We start from the raw sequence: 22,802 nt of genomic DNA on the forward strand, positions 1-22,802 counted from the left end.
AGGGGGGTGTGAAGGGGAAAGTAGGGGCATAAAGTATGTAAACAGGTTAAAAATGAATATTAATAAATGTTTAAAAATTAAAAAATAAAAAAAGAAGAAGGGGGAAGTCTGCAACCCACATGCTAAACTGGGTGATAAATCAGAACCCTGTGAATCCAAATGTGTGAATCCTAGGAGGAGAGTTAACACCTCTGGAGGTAACAAGTCAATCACACAGAAACTGCCCCTGGGCAGGGCTGGACAATTTGAAAACTGTGATTGGCCCCTGAGAAGGGGGGCAGGAACAGGAAACCACCATAAAAGCCACAAAATCCTAGGGCTGGGACAGTCTCATGAATTGAGTCTGGTGGAGAGTGTCTCCTGTGAGATAGTCTTTGAGGGCACTTCACTGGAGACCAAGGCTTGGATCTGGCTTCAACTTAGATTCTGACTCCTGGACTACTTCATTGGTTGAGTGAAAAGGGCTATTTTCCTAGTTCCCTAAGACACCAGCTTCCATCTTGCAGGAGGCCTCATAGTTACTATGGGCCCCTCCTGGCTGAGTTCTTGTATAGGTATTTTTCTCTAACCTCTCTCACATTTCTCTACTTTATTGTTTCCCCTCTAATTTGGTAAATAAACTTCTGACTTGAGGTATAATAAATTTCAGCGAACATGTTATTTGATATAAGTCCAACCACTAAATTTAACCTTTACAGCAGTTAATTCTTTTGTTTCTATTCACATTGCTGTAGTCTTTCTAACTACTGTTTTTTCAACTTGGCTAACTTCTTCACTCAGGATCAATATATGTAAGTCTTCTCAGGTTTGTTTTTTCTGTATTCTTCATGTCATCCTTATAATGCAATAATATTCATTATATTAACAATACATTTCCTATATATATTTTCTCATTTTTTTGCATTTGATTTATATGGCACTTTGACATTCATGGGATGTTATGATTAGCAATGATTTAAAAGATACGTACAACAGCTTAATTTGAAAAATTTGGGATGGAGAATATAATATCAAATTGTTTTCCAGATAGTCAGATCGATTTGAATCTTCACAGTGTATTACTATGCATTTATACTTAAGTTTCCTGAACATCACTTCCAACTTTTGACATCTTTATTAATTTTTCTGGGTATGAAAACCCAAGGTAAACCATTAAGACTTCTTTTAAACTACATTTCTCTTACTATTGTGACTTTGGAAAGTTTTTCCTATAATCATTTCAGGTCTATAATTTTTTTGTGTGAGAATTATTGCTCATATCTTTTAATTATGAATAGTTTTTGGTCTTCTTAGATATCGGACACACCTGATGCCAATATAATTTCCTAATAATAAATTATCTCCTTATCCTAATAGAACTGATTTTTAATACAAAATATTTTCATTGATGTTATTAAATACAAAAGATTTTCATTTGAATGTAATCAAAATGATTTATCTTTTGATCACCTCTATACCAAAACTATTTAAGAACACTTCCTAGTAGCACCAAAGAACATCTAAATTCATTCTTTTCTAATGTTTTTTATTGTGCCTTTTAATATGCACATCACTATTTTGAGATTTTTGTGTTATATATGCAAGATCCTGGTGAAAACCTAATGTTTTGCAATTCACCTTCCCATTTTCCCAGCAGTCCTTGCCAAATACAGAGTTTTCCCCTCAAGTAATTAATGTTCTCAAATTTATCAAACATTATATTGAGTTCAACTATTTGTGACTCTTATTTATCCAGACTATCCATTTAGACAATTCTCATCTACTTCTCTTTTTTAACCTGAACCAAATAGTTTTGATTTTATCTGATTTAGAATATGATTTACCATCTTAAAGTGTTGTTCATACTTATTTTCCATTTCTCCAACTCTTATTTCCCCTTCAATTTCTAGTTTTTATTTCTTATTGTTCAATTGTTTTCCGTAGTGTCCCTCTCTTTGTGATCCCATTTGGGGTTTTCTTAGCAAAGATACGGATATAGTCTGCCATTTCCTTCTCCAGCTTGGTTTAAAGATGAGGAAAATGAGGAAAAAAGGAATAAGAGACTTTTCCAGGGTCACATAGCTAGGAAGTGCCTGAGGCTCAATTTGAACTAAGGAAGATGAGTATTCCTCACTCAAGTCTTCACACTTTATCCATTGAATCACTTAGCAGCCCAAGAGTTTTAATTATTCCAAATAAATTTTATTTTCTCTAGCCCTATAAAATACCTCTTTGGCAGGTGATCTGGTATAATATGAAATATTTAAGTTAATTTAAGCAATTATTTTATAATATTGCAAATCCCAACCATAAGTAAGAAATATTGTCACCAGTTATTTTCTTTTCAAGTGACAATTGATTTTGAGTTATGTTTATGGAAGTGAACATTGTTGGACTTATTCCTGGATCTATAAGCATTTTGTTTATTCTGGTGGGGTTTTTCTTTATAAATTCCTCCTATACTGTGTTTACAAATATCTAGAAATACTGATACTTTATTCTATATCTACATACTTTACCAAAACTGTTTCAATTAATTTCTTTGGAAGTTACTCATGGTATTATAAGTGAACCATCATTTTGTCTGCAAACAAAGGTCATCTTCTTTGTCTAATACTTAAAAGAATTTTTACTTTTTCTCAAATTATTGCTATTACAATTAGTGTTTCCAGAGTTATGTCAGAGAATAAATAATGGAGAGAGGTAGCATGCTTAGTATTCTAAGGAAATTTTTCAAAAAATTTTCCACTGCAAATAATTCTAGCCTCTGATTTTAAATTTATTTTAAATTATGTTTAAAAGTGATTTACTCATATATTCTGAGTTTTTAATTCAAAAAAATCTCTTTGTTGATATTTTCTGTACCTTTTATCACTATATGTATCCCAAGGCTTCCCCTTCCCAAAGAGCCATCCTATATGGCAAATTGCATTTTTTAAAGATGAAAAAGGGGAAAATTTTCGGCACAAATGACAAATGATGTGTTGTTTAAAAATATTCTAAGCCCTGGGAGACATACAACTTCCCCCAACACCTCTCACTTCTTTTGTGGGAGGTATCGGAGAAAGTATAAAAGAGAGAGTTTTGACGCCTTTTTTCTCTCTCCACTCTGAACCCTGCAGAGCTCTCTCTCTCGGCTCTCTATCCTAGAGACTCTCTCGAACCTGGAGAAGTGCCTACCAGAGGAGATCTTTTTTCCCTACCTAACTTTTCCCTTTCCTAACTAAATAAAAACCTAGCTATTTTACAATAAGTGCTACTTGCTCTTTATTGAGCTCTGAAGAGCTCAGGTCAATTTCCCCTACTGGGGCTGGGGACTACCAGCTGGGCTACCCTCCTTCCCTTCCTCTGGCTTTCCCTTCCTTCTCCTATCATCCTCCTATTACCCAAACTTCACACTGATACACTGAAAAAGTCTGTTGGTGGGGAGGGGGGTGGGGGCTAATCTTCTCATATCTCTTTGAGACCATTTGATCTGTATAATTTAGTTACATTTACTTTTTTTTTTTTTTTACCCTTGTACTTCGGTGTATTGTCTCATAGGTGGAAGATTGGTAAGGGTGGGCAATGGGGGTCAAGTGACTTGCCCAGGGTCACACAGCTGGGAAGTGGTTGAGGCTGGGTTTGAACCCAGGACCTCCTGTTTCTAGGCCTGGCTCTCACTCCACTGAGCTACCCAGCTGCCCCAGTTACAGTTACTTTACTTTTTTTGGTATATAGTTTTTTCCATTTACATTGTTGTAGTTAAAGTATATTGTTATGTATATAATGTATATATGTATATTGTTTTCTTGGTTCTGTTTACTTCACTCTGCATTTGTTCATATGCTTTCCATGTTTCTATGTATTCCAACACATCATTTGTTACAGCAAGGTAATATTCTATTACATTCATGTGCCATAATTTTTGGCTAGCTATGGCATCTAGAATATATGTATGGAACATGAGTATTTGGGGAATTTCCTAAGTAATCTCCCAATCTCTAGTCTTTCCCTACTATAATCCATCCTCCACACAACTGAAAAAATGGTATTTTGAAAGCATAGCTGTGACCATGTCATTCTCTCACTCAATAAGCTCTATCGACTCACTATACTTCTAGAAATAAACTTCTCTTTGGAATTTAAAGTACTTCAAAATTTAGGCCCTGTCTACATATCTACTTTAATTGTACATTACCTTCAGCCAGTCAAATTGGCCTTCTTATTGTTATCTGGAAAAAAGATAATGGAGTATTTTGCATTTGTATCTATTTTACCTAACTAGAATAGTGCCAGTAATATAGTAGGCACAACCCTCAACTGTTAGTTGTATTTTTTGTTGTTGAATTATAATCTATGTGAAATTCTGTTAGTTTATTTAAGTATATATTGAATTCAACACAATGGTAACAGAGTTGCCCTGACTGCCTATTTTTTTCTTCTAAATTTCTTTGGGTTGGCTGAGCCAAGATGATGGAGAAGTCACAGGAACACTCATCTGATTTCTATCAAATTACCCTCCAATAAGGTATGATATAACACCTCAAAATAAAGTCTGATGCAGCACAACCACCCACAAAAATGAGAGTGATAAAAAAAAAACTTAAAAAATAGAACAGGCCAATTAGTAAAAGAGGTAAAAAAAAAATCCATAGAAGATAGGAACTTCTTAAAAAGCAGAATTGGCTTAATGGAAAAAAGCACACAAAGATGCACTGAAGAGAAGAACCTGTTAGATAGTATTAGCCAGATGGAATGAGGTACAAAAATCCACTAAAGAAAAGAACTCTTTACAAAATAGAACTGACCAAATGGAAAAGGAGATATAAAAGCTCACTCAAGAAAAATCATTCATTAAAAATTAGAATTGGGCAAATGGAAGCTATTTTCCATGAGCCATCAAAAAACAAAGTCAAAAGTATGGGAAAAAATAGAAGAAAATGTGAAATAGCTCAAGGAAAAAAACAACTGATCTAGAAAATAAATCCAGGAGAGATCATTTGAGAATTATTAGACTACCTGAAAGCTACCATCTTTTAAGAAAGCATCAAGGGAAAAAAATTCTTGAACCAGACAACAATATGGAAATTCAAAGAATCCAGTGATCACCTCCTTAATGAGATCCCAGAATGATAACTCCCAGGAATTCTACAGCCAAATTCTAGATCTCCCAGGTTAAGGAGAAAATACTGTAAGCAGCTAAAATGAAACAATTCTGTTATCTTGGAACCACAGTCAGGATAACATAAGATTTAGCAGCTTCTACAGGATCAGAGAGCCTAGAATAGGATATTCCAGAGGCCAAAGTAGCTAGGAGTTCAACCAAGAATCATTTACCCAGAAAAACTGAGCATAATTCTTCAGGGCGTTAACAAAAAAAAGGGGGGGTGGTATTCAATAAAGTAGAGGACTTTAAAATATTCCTGATGAAAAGACCAGAACTGAATGGAAAATCTGACTCTCAACTACAAGACTCAAGAGAATAATAAGAAGGTAAACAGGAAAAAGGATAAAAAGATATTCAACAAGGTTAAATTGTGTACATCCCTGCATGGACAAAGGATTCTTATAACACTAAAGAACTTTGCCATTATTAGGGCATTTAGAAGTATATACATAGTTAGAGGGAAAGGGTGTGAGTTGAATATGATGAGGTGATATAAAATGTAAAATTAAATTAAGGCATGAGTAAGAGCAATGCTTTTGCAGAATGGGGAGCAGAAAATAGAACAGGGTTAAATTAATGTACATAAAAGAGTTATGAAAGAGTGTTTACTGTGAAGGGGAAAGGTGGGGGATATAGGGAGGAAAGCATGTGAACCTTATATGGACTGGCTCAATGAGGGAAGAACATACACAATCAATAGGGTATAGAAAGCTATCTTACCCTATAGAAAAATAGGAGGAGAAAAGGATAAGAGAAGGGGGCTAGGGCTGATAGGAAAAAAAGGGCAAACTGGGGGAGGTATAGGTCAGAAACCAAACAGTGGTAAACAGAATGGAAGGTAACACACAGTAATCATAATTAGGGTACAAAAAAGTTTTACAAGTCTCTAATAAAGGCCTCACTTCTCAAATAGAGAAATGAGCTGACTATATAAGAGCACAGGTCATTCCCCATTTGATAAATGGTCAAAGGATATAAACAGCCAATTCTCAAAGTAATTAAAGTTGTATAGTCATGCAAAAAATGCTCTAAAATCACCATCAATTAGAAAAATGCAAATTAAAACAACTCTGAGGTCCGTCCATACCTATCAGATGGGCTATATACAGTGACAGAAAAGGAAAATGACAAAACTTTGAGGGGATATAGGAAAACTGGGACACAAATGCATTGTTGGGGGAGTAGTGAACTGACTCATTCAAGAGAATAATTTGGACTTATGCCCAAAGGATTATAAAACAATACATACCCTTTGACTTGGCAATATCATTACTAAGTCTGTATCCCAGAGATTTTTTTTAAAAACACACAAAAAGGGGAAGTGCCTATATGTAAAAAAAAAAAATTTTAAGCAGTGCTTGGTGGGGGGATGGGGGTGGTGCAAAGATTTAGAATGTGAGTGGATACCTACCAATTAGAGAACAGCTGAGTATGTTATAGTATAGGACTATAATGGAATACTATTGTGCTGTAAGAAATGATAAACAGGAAAAGCTCTGGAAGACCTGAAAAGACTTACATGAATAGAAGGAGAATAAAATAAACAGAACCAGGAGAACATTGTACAGTAACATGAATGACTATGAATAATAGCTAATCTCAGTAATACAATGATCACAAAGGACTCATGATAAAAAATGCCATCTAATTCCAGAGAAAAAGAACCAAGTCTGAATCCAGACCAAAGCAAATGTTTTAAAACATTTCCTAATTTTTTTCTATTTGAGTTTCCTTCCACAAAATGATTAATATGGAAAAATGTTTTATATGATTGCACATATAAAATTTATATGAGATACTTATCATCTCAATGAGGTTGGGGTTTAAAGCGGGAGGGAGAAAATTGGAGACAATATTCTTTGAAAAATATTGGAAACTGTTTTTACATGTAATTGAAGAAATAAAAATTAAATTTACCTCCCCATTTTAATAAACCAATCTATGAAAATATACAAAAATTATAACCTTTTCTCTTTTTCATCAATTGAGAAGCATTTAATAAGTATATACTATGGACTGGTCACTGAGGTAAAGACTAGTGATAAAAAGACAAAAAATGAAATAGTTCTTGTCTTAAGGTAATTTTAATTCTATCAGGAGAATCAACAAATACATATTTTTAAGTATATACAAAATACAGGATAATTTTTGGAAGGAAAGATCAGCAATAGAAGGGGATCAGGAAATTTCTAACAAAGTAGATAGCATGCAAACAGAACTTTAAAGTTCAGAATTGTCTGAAGCAGAAGACAAAAAGAAATGCACAATGGCTTGTATACAGATCCAGAGAGGATGACATGTTACATGTGAAAAGTGACAGTTTGGCTACATTGAATAATGCATGGAGGGAAGCCACATATAATAATAAACTTGAAAAATGAGATTGGAGCCAGACTGTAAAAAGTGTTAAACTACAAACAGAAGTTTGATCCTGCACTGCAACCCTCATGCTGCATGAGCCCCGCCTTACCCCAGACAGGGGAGAGAGTAAGCACTCCTCCCATTGGGCAACTGGGCAGAGGGGCAAGTGATGGGGAAAATATCCTCAGGCTCATGGAGAGGGGGAAGGGAGCAGCCCTTCTGGCACACATACCATAGGTTTGCCAACATGAAACTAGGGGAACCATTAATTTATTGAGCAGCTCAATGGCAATCATATCTGTGCTTTAAAAATATCAACTAGACAGATTTGTGGAGGGTAGATTAGAGATGGGAGAGACTTGGGATGGGAATTTTTTTTAATTAATGGAATTTATTTACAAGTGTCTTAGTCTCTCCCTACCTTCCCCTGCATTATAGAAAGTATCCTCTAAGAAACTATATAGAGAGAGATAGTCTTTTATGTTTCCACTATTCAGTTCATTCTCTGTGAGTGTATAAGAATTACAGTTTTTTGGCAAGCCAGCTAGGAGATTTTGAGGGGATGTCACCCTAAAACTAGGTGACCTGGATGGTCGTGTCGCCCCACAGGAGTTGGGGACAAGGCTTCCCTTTAAGAGGTATGTGGTACCCCAATCCAATTCTGAATGAGGGCGGCGTTCACGCAAGCCTCCCCCAGAGGTCAGTCAATTTCACAGTGGGTGGTCTGGCTTCAAGATGGAGGAAGTCAGGCCAAACTATGATTTTCCTCTTCCCTTGTTGTCTCTCAGGCACTCTGGAACACTAGCTGACTAATGAATGGCTTTTACTGTTCCCAATTGAGGGATTAGGGAAAGGGTTGAAGGGCAGAGGGATTATGGGGTGCCCTCTTCTCTATTTCTATGGGGTCCATCACTTGGGGTTCCGACTCCTAAGCGTCTCCCTCCCCTTCTCCTATTTCTGTTTCTATCCTTTTCTATAATTGTAAGTTAGACCGGAAAGAGTCTCTCAGCAAGTTTGGGTAATGGGGGAAGGGGACTAAGAAATTGCTCCCAAAATGGAGTCCCAAAAATTAGCTGACTTGACGGTTGAAGACTTGATGGGTGAGAAGCAATAAGATGCCTTTGACCAGGGAATCAGGGTTTCAATGTCCAAAGAAAGATCCTCAGGAAGCCCTTAGGACTGGATCCGAGCTGGGATATCCTCCTTGGAACCTCTCCTCCTTCCTTGAAGAACCTCCGCCGGAAGACCTCCTCCTCCTCCTTCCTCCGGACCATTCCCCAGAATTCCCTTTTGTCTCAACTGTCACCAATGGCCTTCTTCTGGCTCTTTTTGTCCTCCATTCTTACAAGTGACATTCACAAATTATTCTTCAAGTATTAAATCTGTAGCTGTATATAATATCATTTTGGTCCTATCCATTTCCCTGTACATTATCCCATGTAATTCTTTAAAAGTTCTCTTAAAAATTAGCCTGCTTATTGTTTCTTATGGCACAATAGTATTCCATCACATGCTATACCAATTTGTTTAGCCACTCTCCGATTGATGATGGGCATCCCCTCAGTTTCTAATTCTTTGCTACCACAGAGAGATACTATAAATATTTTCAAACATCTAGGTTCTTTTTTTATTTATCTGATCTCCTTTGAAAACAGAGCCAGAAATGATATTGTTGTCTAAGGATTTACATAACCTTAAAACTCTCTGGGTGTAAATAGCTTTTCAAAGTGGTTGGATTAGTTCATAGCTCTACCAACAGTGTATTATTGTCTCCACTTTTCCACATCCCCTTCAACATCTGTCATGCTGCCCTTTGTCATTTTAATCAATCCGATGGATGTGAAATGATATCTCAAAATTGTTTTAAGTTTGCATTTCTCTAATAATCATTAGTTATTTAGAAAATTTTTGCATATACCTACACATGGTTCTTATTTCTTCATCCAAAAGTTGTCCATTCATCTCTTTTGCCCATTTATCAATTTGGAGATAGCTCTTATTCTTATAAATTTTGCAAAGTTCTCTATATATTTTAAATATGAGAACTCTATTCAAGAGTCTATCTATAAATATCCGCCCCCCCCCAATTTTTTGCTTTCCATTTAATCTTGGCAACATTTGTTTTATTATAAAACTTTTCTAATAAAGGTACGCAAAATTATCATTTTACATTTCACAGTGCTCTCCATCTCTTGCTGACTCATGAATTCCTCTCCTTCCATAAATCTGATGGGTAATATGTTCCCTATTGTTCTAATTTATATCTCCTTTTATGTCTAAAACATGTATTCATTTTAGTATTATCTTAGGGAATTCCCAAAGTGGGTGCTACTGCCCCCTGGTGGGTGCTGCAGTGATGGGGGGGGTAGTGGGGAGGCAATGGCCACAGGTGCATTTATCTTTCCTATTAATTGCTATTAAAATTTTTAAAAATTAATTTCTGGGGGGCTAAGAAGTATTTTTTTTAGAAAGGGGGTGGTAGGCCAAAAAAGTTTGGGAACCACTGGTCTATACCTAGTTTCTGTCAAACTACTTTCCAGTTGTCAAAGCAATTTTTACCAAATTGTGATTTCTTATCCCCCAAAATTAGATCTATGCTTTTGCCAAATACAAGATTACTATAATATTTTCCTACTCTGTTGAATGTCTGTCCTATTCCACTAATCTGTCTTTCTTTTTCTTAGTACAGTCAGTCTTGATAATTACTGCTTCAAACACAATTTAAAATTTGGTACTGCTAGACTTCCTTCCTTTACATTTTTTCATTATTTCTTCTTTTGCTATTCTCGATATTTTGTTCTTCTAAATTGTATTATTTTTTCTACCTCAATAAAATAATTTTGGGTGATATAATTGAGATGGCATTTAATAAACAGATTAGGTACGATTGTGATTTTAATTGTATTGGCTCTGCCCATCCATGAATAATATTTATCCAATTATTTAGATCTAACATTATTTGTGTAAAAAAGTGTTTTATTATTATGTTCATATAGTTCCTAGGGTTGTATTGGCAGGTATATTTCCAGATATTATAATCTACCTGTGATTTTAAAATGGAGTATCTCTTTCTATATCTTCTTAAAGGACTTTGTCAATAATACATGAAAATGCTAACAATTTATATGAGCTTATTTTATATCCTGCTACTCTGCTAAAATTATTGATAGTTTTAACTAACTTTTTAGTTGAATCTCTTGGATTTTCCACATATACCATCACATCATCTACAGAGAAAGTTTTATTACCTCTTTGCCCATTCTGATTCCTTCAATTTCTTTTTATTCCATTATTGCTACTGCTAGCATTTCTAATACTATATTAAATAATATTGGTGATAATGGGCTTCCTTGTTTCACCCCTGATCTTAATGGGAAGGTTTTCTAGCTTATCCTTGTTAAAAATAATATTGCTGATAATTTTAAGTAGATGCTTCATTTCATTTCTTAAAATCCATTTATACCTATGCTTTCCAGTATTTTTAATGAGAATGAATTTATTATTTTGTCAAAGGATTTTCTGCATCTATTGATATAAAATGTGGTTATTATTACTAATATAACCAATTATATTGATAGTTTTTCTGATATTAAATCAAGTCTACATTCCTGGTATAAATCCTGTTTGGTCACCATGTATAATCATTGTGATATTTTGTTGTAGTTTCCTAGCTGGTATTTTATTTAGGACTTTTACAGCCATATTCATTAATGAAATTGGTCTATGATTTTCTTTCTCTTTTTTTGCTCTTTGCTCTTTTTTTGTTATCAAAACCATATTTGTTTCATAAAAGGGGTTTGATAAAACCCCTTCTTTATACCTGTTATTTCAAACAATTTAATATCAGCCTTAGTTGATCTTTGACTATTTGGTAGATTTACCCATAAAACCATTTGGTCCTGATGCTTTTTCCTTAGGAAGTTCATTTATGGCCTATTCGATTTCTTTTTCTAAAACAAGTTTATTTAGATATTCTATTTCCTCTTCTGCTGTGATGGGCAAACTTTTTAAAGAGGGGGCCAAAGGAAAGGAAATGTTCATCTGTCAGTCTGTTTCTAAGGCAACTCTTTCAAATTTTCATTGTATTGTATCCTACTCATTGAATTCGTCAGACTAGGAATAATGTCGTGGATAGAACATTTCAGGGGGCTGCATCTGGCCGACAGGCCGTAGTTTGCCCATCACTGGTCTAGGCAGTTTATTGTTTATTGATAGTTCCAACTAACTTTTTAGTTAAATCTCTAGGATTTTCCACATATACCATTATGTCATCTATAGATAAAGTTTTAAAGTATTGAAACCAGAACTTATTAAGAAGTTATGGTGGGGGCAGCTGGGTAGCTCAGTGGATTGAGAGCCAGGCCCAGAGACAGGAGGTCCTGGGTTCAAAGCTGACACTTTGACACTTCCTAGCTGTGTGACCCTGAGCAAATCACTTAACCCCCCACTGCCTACCCTTACCACTCTTCTGCCTTGGAGCCATACACAGTATTGATTCTAAGACGGAAGGTAAGGGTTAAAAAAAAAAAGTTATGGTAAAAATTCAGGTGAGAAGTGATGAAGGCATACTTTTAAACAAGCATAATACAAAATGTTGAACAATAAGTATCAGTTGAAGGGAGAGAAGTACTCCTAATAAATTTGGGCATGAAAGCAAAAATTGTTATATGAGGGAAACCTAAGATTGTAGGTAAGTGGGAAGGAATCATCAGAACTTCAAAAGATTGAATAAATCAAACATGATTTCTTTATATTTCTCTAAATTTAAAAAATAATTCAATATTTTAAAATGCAAGTTTTATTTTTTAAACCACAATAGATTATGATGCAATCCCAAAGTCTAGATGCTAAACTGTCTTAACTATTACAAACATGCAAAAAAGAGCAATATAAATGTCATAATGTGGGGGCAGCTGGGTAGCTCAGTGGATTTAGAGCCAGGCCTAGAGACAGGAGGTCCTAGGTTCAAATCCAGGCTCAGACACTTCTCAGCTGTGTGACCCTGGGCAAGTCACTTGACCCCCATTGCCCACCCTTACCACTCTTCCACCTAGGAGCCAATACACAGAAGTTAAGGGTTTAAAAAAAAAATAAATGTCATAATGTTATGAATATGTATATATATATATATGTATTGGGGTTATTTAAAAGACTCCATTTAATAAACATATCAAGTGCAAAATTTTGAAGCATTAATGCTAAGAACTCCTCATAAATTCTTCTCAACTAACTTGAAATATTTTAAGTAAAATTCCTGAGCAACATTCCAACCTTTGGCAGTGGGTAATGAGCAATAAAGAGAAGTTAAACATTATTGTTGGGGTTGAAGTCTATGAAAGTGTGGGAGAAAAATTCCATTTGCAATTGACTAAATGCCAATTTGATATCACTAAAACATCACTTCATTGTAGATATATTGCTAATACAATGACTTTAATTAAGGAATATTTGTGTTTGAGACTGGAACTAGTCTCAAAAAATCCCCCACAATATGTCTATCTTGAAATATGTGTTAGCTAATAAGCCTATCTATTTTAAAAAATGAAATCATTAGTTATAAGCAAAAAACATAGAAAGCTGAGGCTTTTAAAAATGTATCTAAGTTATTATCTGAAGTCTTATCCTAAGCAGTTCAGATTAATAAAACTGTTTTTCAGGCCCTTAAAGAATAGCTAATAGAAAGTCAATTCTGATTCCTGTAACACATTCTAGATGACAGTATCATATTTGTGGTTCTCCACTAAATTTAAATTCAAACATTTATTAAAAAGTCTACTGTTGGGAGCAGGTAGGTGGCTCAATGGATTAAGAGCCAGGCCTAGAGACAGAAGGTCCTGGGTTCAAAAATCTGATACTTCCTACATGGGTGACTCTGGGCAAGTCACTTACTCTTCCTATTGCCTAACCTTTACTTCTCTACTGCCTTAGAACCAAAACACAAAATCGATTCTAAGATAGAAGGTAAAGGTTTAATAAAAAGTCTATTGTTATGTATGTAATACATTATCCAATTCACTAGAGAAATAAAAATGAAAAGGAAGGGAGCCTAGCAGCATCAGATCTAAAATTACACTTACTACAAATCAATAATCATCAAAACCAATTTAGTACTAGAGAAAGAAAGAGGTTTTTCAGTAGAACAGATGAAGTACACAAGAGAGAAGCAAACAAGCATAATTTAGTATTTGATAAACCCCAAAGACAGCCTCAGGGACAAGTAATAACTATTCAACAAAAGCTGATAGAAAACTAGAAAGTAGTCTGGCACAGAAACTAGATATAGGCAAATATGTCACATCATATACCAAAAAAGTTAATTAGACGAAAAAAAAGTGATATCATAAGCAAACTAGGGGAGCAAGAAAGAAATTACCTGTCAGATCTATGGATAGGAGAAGAGTTTCTGACTGAACAAGAGAGAATTACGGAAGATAAAAATGGATGCTTTGATTACATAAAATCACAAACAATACCAATGCAGCTAAAAGTAGAAGAGAGTAGGTGGAAGGGAAGAGGGGAGGATCTTAACAGCAAATTTCTCTGAAAAAAAAGTTTCATTTCTTAGCTATGGGAAGAACTGATTCAAATCTGGGCTGCACTGCTTCATTCTATTCACTATCTTGCTGAACTCCTTTGGTACAAATATAAAGAGCAAAAAAGTAAAATTAAGTATAAAATATTACCCTTTTGACCTGGTGATTCTATTGCAAGTAATTTGTCCTTAAAATATTATTAAAATTATCACACAATCACAAAATTTATGAGTTGTAAGGGATTTCAGTGGTCAACTAGTTTACTCCACAACCAAAAGGAATCCCAAACACTGTAACATACACAAGTCTGGTCATCTAGACTTTGATGAGAGACCTCCAGAAAGGAAGTTACCATTTGCAGATTAGACCATTTCATTTTTGGACAGCTTTATTAGGAATTATTTCCCATTATCAAGCCTTAATCTACCTCTCTATAACTTTCTCCACTGCTCCTGGTTCTACCCTCTAGGGTAAAAGAAAACAAATCTAATCCCTCTTCTATGACAACTCTTCAAATAAATCAAGTCAGCAAGACCCTTCACCCCCAACTCTTCTCTTTTCCAGGGTAAACATCACTGTTCTTTCAAGGTAACCTTAAATGAGCTGGGGTTGGTCAACTCTAGCTTAATATCCTTCTTAAATTGTGGATCAATCTGTATAAACATTTATAGGTCTACAAAACTATCCATATGTATTTAAATAAGGGAAAACTCCAGAATTCCACAATATCAGAAGATTAGAGATCCACAAAAAACAAATATGAAAATAAGGAAACGTGTGAAAACCTACATTAATTGAGAGAGTACCAGAATGAGAATTGTGCATACATTGACTACATATAAGATGAAAAGCCAAAGATAGTAAAACTTGAAAAGTACAAGGAAAAAGACACAGAACAAATTCCTAGTTTGTGGCCTAATTCATTCTAGTTCTAATTTTTAACTGCTAAGTATTTTAGGGAAAAATTTCTGTTTATTGTGATTAAATTATAATAACATTTTAATGAACATCCTTGTTATTTATTACTACATAGTTCCAAATATTATGGGGTACTCTTTCCCTTCAATCTTCTGACAGTTTCTCATCTTTCTCTCATTTTTAATGCATAGATTCCTTCTATAGAACTATTCTGTTTTTAAATGTTTTTTTTTTTTTTTCTTAAAAAAGATAGATGCTCTTCCCAAAGAAAAACTAATTTGTACTTTGCATGCACATACCACTTAATTGGCACTGGCAAAGAAATACAAACAGAAAGTTTTGTCTGTATATCACTGTAAATTCCCCGTTTTCTCTTTCCTCAGATCTCTTACCACTACAGGTAGTTCATATGGTGAACTGGTGTGGCCAGCTGATTTGGATAGCAATTCAACCTCAAGGAATTATGTAAGAGTAGGAATTCCTTTTGTATTTGGATTGCATTAGATGACTACTGAAGTGCCTTCTAACAGGTAAAGTGCTTTGGCTACTGTAGAGTATAAAATCTGGAGTAAAGCATTGTGCAAACTTAAGGGGCTATATAAATGCTAACTATTATTCCAAATCTCAAATTCTGATGTCACCTTTTCACTTTTCTTCTCTCCTCCCTAGACACCCAGACTTCAGATAAGAACCCCCTCAGTAGTTTTATGACTCTTTGGTTTCTCCTTACTAATCAGAATCAGATCTCCAAGTTTTCCTCATTAGTTTCTTGACTTATTGTAGCATGAAATTATTACTAAAGCAGGTCAAGAATGTAGCTGTTCTGCTTTTATCCAAGAGAAAAACTACACAAATCACAGCAGGATAGTTGGAGCTCCCTATCACTTCTGTATTGTGCTTTTTTGCCTGGTTTGTGAACTACTGCCATCAAACACTTCCATATTAGATTTAAGTGAACAAGAGTCCGCTATCAAGAGCAGCTAAATGGCATGGTGGATAGAGTTACTAGGCCTGTAGTCAGAAAGACTCATCACCCAAGTTCAAATCTGGCCTCAGAAACTTACTATTGTGTGACCCTCAGCAAGTCACTTACTCTTTTTGCTTCAGTTTTTCTTCATCTGTAAAATGAGCTGGAAAAGGAAATAGCAAACTACTCCACTATTCTTGCCAAAAAACACCCCAAATGGGATTATAGAGAGTCAGATCTGACAGAAATTACTGAATAATAAACAGTATACTATCAATACAATAAATATTTTGCTTCTTCCTCTATCAATCCTTACCCAAAGTTTCTTACATTATTACCATATTTCCTCATCAATTGATGATTATTTTTTATATGAGGACACAATCTTGACATACCAGGCTATTCTACTCCTACTTTTAGGCAATATATTTCTTTTGAACTCTTAAATCATTTAAGCAACAGATACATGCCAGGCATTGTGCTAAATGCTATAGATTCAAAGACAAAAGCAAAATTGCCCCTGCCCTCAAGGGTTTATATTCTAGCAGGGAATATAAGGCATATTCATCTATTTGCTGTCATAGTCCGACCATGAATCACGTACCTAGACCAGGACAAATTTACCTCCTTTCAACTCAAGAGGACTGTACAAGTTCATTTTGACACTCTCCAAAGATTACTGTTTTGATAAGATGAACAATTGGCTAAACGGAAGATAAATTAAATGAGAATATTTTTGGTTACAAAATTACTTATACAGAAAACAGGGAAGATAGCCTAATAGCTATTTGTGTTTATTTTTATAAAGTCTATGAAGTTTAACAGTAATACAGGTGATAGTTGGTTTAAAAATACACTAAAGCAGGGGTTGTTCATGACCTTTATTTTGGTATTAATCACATCTTTAGCGGTATGGTGAGACCTTCTGATATCTCACCATAAAATTTTTAAGTACATAAAATAATATACATAAGAGTATAAAGAAAACTAACTATGCAAAAATAAAGTTATCAAAATTTATAAAAAACAAGTTCATAAATCCTGGGTTTAAAAACTTCTGCACTAAAGAGAACAAGAAGTATACCCTTGCTAAGATTTTTCAGTATTTAATATATATATGTATATATATATATGCATAAAAATATACAAATTTGTATTTGTAGAAAATGCAAACTAGCAAGTGTTTAATTAAGTGAATAATAGATATTTTCTAAAAATTCCAGTCCAATTTTCAAAAAAATCATAAATTGGTGAGCTCCTCATCATTGGAAGTCAAGTGGAAAATAGAAGACCTACTATAAATGTCACTCTAGTTGAATGTATTCACAAATTTTTTCTTAGCTAACGTGAGTTATTTCCTATTAACATAAATACATACTTGCACAGATTCCCAAAAAAACCTCCACCACATGAAAACCATATGTGGATGAACTAAACTCTATGAATAGGATAATATAATTTAAACCATATGAATGAGATTAGATAATTTAACAAAACTAATAAATTAAACACAAAAAGCATCATACTTCCATCTCCTCCAACTTACTAATTTATTACATTTTAAATGACAAACATCATATCAGAACACCAATTTTCATCCTATGACATCTTACACTGTATTACATTAGCATCATAATCTAACAATATTCACATACCCTCAAAAAAGTTTTGGAGTTAAATATTGTTTTTCCTTCCTGCTGGTTTTTTAGTACTTTCAGTATGATTAAATATTAACAATGATTTCAAACAATACTCCAAAGTTTCTTGCCTTAACTTCTTTCAGGTTAACTTCTTCATTAAACTCACAGACTGACATACTTTCAAAAAGTAAAACGTATAAAAAAAACAAAAACACGCAACCCTCAATTAAATCACAAACTTCAAACATTATGAACACATACTCTAAAGTTAAAAAGCAACTTATTAACAGAGTATGTTTGAAATTAGCTAGTGGTGTCCAACATAAACACACCAAGTATGTAGGACCCAACTTTCAACTTTTTTATTTGCTTTAATGAGATTGCAATCTCATTAAAGAGATATTTATTCCAAAAGTACAGATTACAACCAGCCATGCCTTTTTCTCATCCAAGTTAGATCTTGTCTACTGACTTTGAATTAATCCTCCATAGAGAAGATGACATCTTCTGTTTCTTTTTAAATTTCATAGATACCAAGAGCACATCTATTTTTCCCAACTACTGATAGATGCCTGGCTCAAAATCTATTCTAGGGATATATTTTTTAAAAGATGTTAGGCATCTCTTAATCACTCTATACCTTCAAGTGATCATTTATAAGTCATTGTAGACCACTTATATTATTGCCTTTGGTCACCTATAATTTTGATTCTTTGACATTCAGTGTTCCATTATTCATACCTATATTGTATCATCAGGAAAATAGTGATGCTAAGAGATTATACCACATGGAAGAGTTCGGTAGGGATGTGTTCTCCAAAGATTATAGTATATAACAAAATTTCCTGGTCAAAGTAACAGTACAAGGATAAATTTTTTTAATGGTAAAATGCTTCAGCACTTCCTGCTCTGGAAGACACAGTACTATCTGTATCACATTTCAGAATACTATAAATCTCCTCAATATAACAAGACTATTCCAAAGATCAGCATAATCTACTAAGGAAAAAGCAAGTGGATACATATCGTTTACATGATGACATGAGGTTGGATAAAAACAGTATGATGAACTACATATATTTTACGCAAGTATTATAGATAGAATTATGTGCTAGACCTAAAATTAAAACAAAGCAAACTGGAAGATATTTGGGAAATTTAAATGTGCTTTCAATGATTTTGGGCTGCTCTCTGTCAAATGTTAGTGATCTTCATTATCAGCAAGCTACTCAGTTCATTTTTAAGTAATTTTATTCTTAAACAGCTTGTACCTTTAAAAAATATCTACACTGATACTTAAAAAATAATGAATTCCTTACTAAGGTTTTCCTCTGATGCTCTATTGATACTCTAGTTGACACTAAATTCTCAAAGGCACTCTCTGCAAACACCAAGCTCTAACAAAGGAAGTTCTAAACCATTTTTGTGTCGTTTACCCTATTGATAATCCAAGAAAGAAGTCCTTTGATCTCTTCTCAGAATATTTTCAAATGCATGAAATACATAGGATTATAAAAGAAATCAATTTTATCAAAATATACTTACTAAAGTATTTTTTTTTAATTCACAGATCTTACATTAAGAACCCTTGCTCTGGGAGAGCTTACGAAGTTAGAAAGGCTTTCCCAGAGCAAATTTCAATTCATTATACACTTTTAAAAAGTGAATGTGATTTGGAAATTGGTCTTGATCAAGGACACATGACAAAACTAGTGGAAATGTGCAACGGCCATGGGTGGGGGGAGTGCGGGGGGTGAAGGGGAAAGGAGGAGCATGAATCATGTAACCATGTTAAAAATGAATATTAATAAATGTTTGGGGAAAAAAAGTGAATGTGAATTATTATGAATTATTAGGAGCTATTTTACCAAAAACACAATGTCACTAAATCTGACAACATAAATGAAATGGATGAATATTTACAAAAATATAAATTGCCCAGATTTACAGAAGAGGAATTAGAATACACCTAGGAACTGTCTGAGGTCTTATCTTAGAGGAAAACCTCATCTTAGAGGAAAAAACAGAATATAACTAGGAACTGTCTGAGGTCATACTTGAATGCAGGACTTCTGTTCTCTAGGTCTGGCTCTCAATTCACTAAGTTTCTTTTACAGGAAGAGAGATAGATGAGAGAGAACTATAGACCAATTTTCTTAATCAGTATTGATGCAAATGTTTTAAATAAAATACTAGTAAAGAAATGGCAGAAATACATCACAAGGATCATATACTAGACCCAGGTGGGATTTATATACTAAGAATGCAGGGATACTGGCTTTTTGAGAGAAAAGGGAAAAGAGTTGGAGGGGATGTGGGGAAGTTGGAACATTAGAGTTGTGAACTTATTCAATCATTCTGGAGAGCAATTTGAATCTATGCCCAAAGGGCATATGCCCAAAGCACATATCTTTAGACCCATCAATACTATTACTAGGATTGTATCCCAAAGAGATAAAAAAGAAAACAAAAAAGGGGAAAGACCTATATGCACAGAAATATTTAAAGCAGCTCTCTTTATGGATGTAAAGAATTGGTGAGGGAATACTGAACTTGCTTTATTTTAGCCTTGCAGAGCAGAACCGACCGATGAGCACAAGTTACAGAAAATTTCAGTTTTATGTAAGGAAAAACTTCAGTTTTATGTAAGGAAAAAAAATTACAGTTGTCCAAAAAGTTGAATGGTCTGCCTTACATGGTAATAACTTCCCTCCAATCACTGACAGAAAATAGAAAAAGGGTTTCCTGCTCAGGAACAGTTTGAACTAGTTAGCCAAGAAACTGAGACTTTATGAAATTTAATGGAACTAAAGGTGCCAGGTTCCAAGTTCAATTTAAGTCCCAAATCATAATCTTATTCTACATAGAGCTGGACAGCATTAGAAAAGACACAGCAAAAGCCTCACCCCACAAAAAGATGCCTGAACTCAAATGAACACTAAAATCATAAATTTAAAAGAATGTAAAAGAATGTGATGCAATGATAATTCTAGGGAAAGATTTTAAGGAAAGGAATCAGCTACTTGGGGGAAAAGATTTGGAATATGTCAACTAACAGCATAGAAAATATGTTACATACAACTTGGCTACAAATAGTTCTCTTGTTTTTCCTCCTAACTTTCTGATTGCTCTTTCTCATTCTCCTTTGATGGATCATTGCCCATATCAAGTCTCCTAATTAAGGGGATTGCCTAAGGCTCAGGGCTCTGCTGTCTCTCTCTACAACCTTTCTCCTCTATGACTTCATCAACTCTAGTAAATTCAAATATTATTGACCCTTAGATTTATATAATCTGGCCCCAAATCTCTGCATTTCCAATTTCTGAAGTTCTCTCCCTTCAAATCCCTTCTCTCCACTCAGATAGCCACTACCATAGTTAAAGCTTCAACCACTTCTTGCCAAGATTACTGTCACACTTTTGAATGGTTTCTACCTAAATCAGTCTCACCATTTCAACCTATCCTCCATATAGCACAAGAATGATTGTTCATAAACACAGATCTATCCATAACACTCACTTCACAAAGCGGTCCCTATTGTCTCTAGGATATAATATTAATCCCTCTATTTAGCTTTCAAAGACCTACACAACATGGCCCCAACTTATATTTCCAGTCTCACTGAACTTTACTCCCCCTACCATAATCTTGTGAGCCAGTCAAACTGATTTTCCTTTTAAATCCTCATATATAGAAATCATCTTTTATCTCTAGTCTTTGCAATAGTTGTCCTTCATTCCTGGAATTAACTGCTTCCTCATCTTTTTGTCTTTCTTCCTTCAAAACATAGTTCAAATACAACTTCTCTATGTGAAGCCTGAGCCCTTATCTTCTATCTTAAAACTGAAACTGGGCCTTGGTTCCAAGGCAAAAAGAGTAGCAAAGGCTAGAAAACTGGGGTTAAGTGACTTGTCCAGGGACACAAAGCCAGAAAGGGTGACCATCTGAACCCAGTAGCTGACATCTCCAGGCCTAGCTCTCTCTCTACTGAACTGCTCAGCTGCCCACCATGAAGAAGCCTTTCTTAATCCTTTCAAGGGCTAGTGCCCACTCCATAAACACCTTGAACTTATTTGTGTTTACAATCTTTATGTTCATTCTCTATATACATGTATATAAATGTGTATATGTGTGAATACAAAAACACATATGTGCATGCACTTTTTGTTGTCTTATTGCCTCTAGGAATTTTCTCAAATTGTCCTCCATGCCTGGAATTCTCTCATATTCTCTCATATTCTCTCTCTCTCTCTCTCTCCCTCCCTCCCTCCTGGCTTCTGTAGGTACCAACTAAAGCTCTATCTTCTACAACAAACTTTTTCAAACCGCTCTTAATTCTAGTGCCATCCTTCTTTGAATTATTTCCCAACTATCTTTTATATAACTTTACTGTACATATTTGTTTCCTTGTTGTCTCCTACAATAGATTATGAGCTCTTTGATGGCAATGACTGACTTTTGCTTCTTTTCATATCCTCAGTGCTTACTTAATAACTTACACTAGGAGCTATTTCATTTTTTTGTGTTTCTATCCTACTTGTCCCTAACATAGTGCCTAGAATATAGTACACACTTGAGAAGTACTTGATTCTCAAACAATCACAAAGGTATTTAGAAACAAAACACAGCAAATTTTAAAACAAAAATTAGAATTTTAAAGTACAAACACAATGAACTAACAAGTTTATCTGCTTATACAAGTAAAGGAAAAAAATGAAACTAATTGTGAAGCATCCTACAAAATCATACTGAATATTATTGGCAAACTTACCTTTCTCAATAAATTGTTTATAATACTTTTAAATTTAGAATAAATGTGATCCAAAACTAGATGTTTACATATCAACCTAATATTGTTTGCTTTCATTAGTAAAAAAAACATTTTAAGAAATCCTTTTAAAAGATTTTATTACAAATTTCTCCCTTTGTAAGTTTTGTTTAAAATAGATTTTGCCAACACAAAAATAGGTCAGTCTAAGTCATATCTAAAGACATTTTCCATATTTAACAATCTGTGATTGAATAACTTAATTCAAGTATATGTTTTAAAACTAAACAATAATATTGTTCTCTTTTACTTCTAACCAAAAATTTAGTGCTTGCTTTACTTTGAATAACCGAGTAATGATATTTTGAAAGTGTATTTTTAAATGACAAGAAAATAATAGGGAAGCAGCTAGTAGCACAGTAAAGACCTGGACTCAAATCTGTCATCAAATAATTCCTTGCCATGTGACTTAATCCCAACTGCATAG

General features: G+C 34.3%; 1 protein-coding gene across 1 annotated transcript in view; it reads right to left on the reverse strand.

The window, feature by feature from the left end:
* MYO9A (myosin IXA) overlaps positions 1-22,802 on the reverse strand; it is a 232,246-nt gene that overhangs the window by 208,052 nt on the left and 1,392 nt on the right. The gene's annotated exons all lie outside the window — the stretch shown is intronic.

This window comes from Gracilinanus agilis, chromosome 2 (assembly GCF_016433145.1).
Source record: "Gracilinanus agilis isolate LMUSP501 chromosome 2, AgileGrace, whole genome shotgun sequence".
Taxonomy (NCBI): domain Eukaryota; kingdom Metazoa; phylum Chordata; class Mammalia; order Didelphimorphia; family Didelphidae; genus Gracilinanus; species Gracilinanus agilis.